Raw genomic sequence first — 514 nt, 5'->3', positions numbered from 1 at the left:
TATGTATGTATGTACATACATACATACATACATACATACATATAGATATATGTATATGTTTTTCAGTCGACGAGTTCTAGCTTCAGAGTGATTCAGCCGCTGAGATTGAGTCCAAAATCCGATGTAAGATTCATCCGTGCTGCAGTGAATCCGCCTGTCTATAAATATATTTCCCACTTCTTCCTCACACCGTGTCTTTAGGAAACCTTCAAAACAAAAACGGAAGATTTGGGATGTATCTTACTTTTGACAGAGTGAAAGAATTACATATAAATAGTCTTTACCACCTGTGTAAACTTTGCTGGTGAATGTTATAACACATAATATAAGTTTTATAATATATGTTACATTGTTTCATTTCTAATGTAGGCTCTTGTGTCAGATAATCTAAGTCAATGTTAGAGAATAATTAATTTTTTTTAGATTTACGGAATCTCAGTTAGCCTTCATAGCGGGGCTGAACCCGTATTACACCAAGCACTGTAGCTAATATTAGCTGGTATCTCGCCAGTGG

Source organism: Poecilia latipinna, unplaced genomic scaffold (assembly GCF_001443285.1).
Source record: "Poecilia latipinna isolate Pla-1442-1.1 unplaced genomic scaffold, P_latipinna-1.0 Scaffold125, whole genome shotgun sequence".
Taxonomy (NCBI): Eukaryota; Metazoa; Chordata; class Actinopteri; order Cyprinodontiformes; family Poeciliidae; genus Poecilia; species Poecilia latipinna.
The sequence above is the reverse complement of the archived record's forward strand: the minus strand, read 5'-3'. Positions refer to the sequence as shown.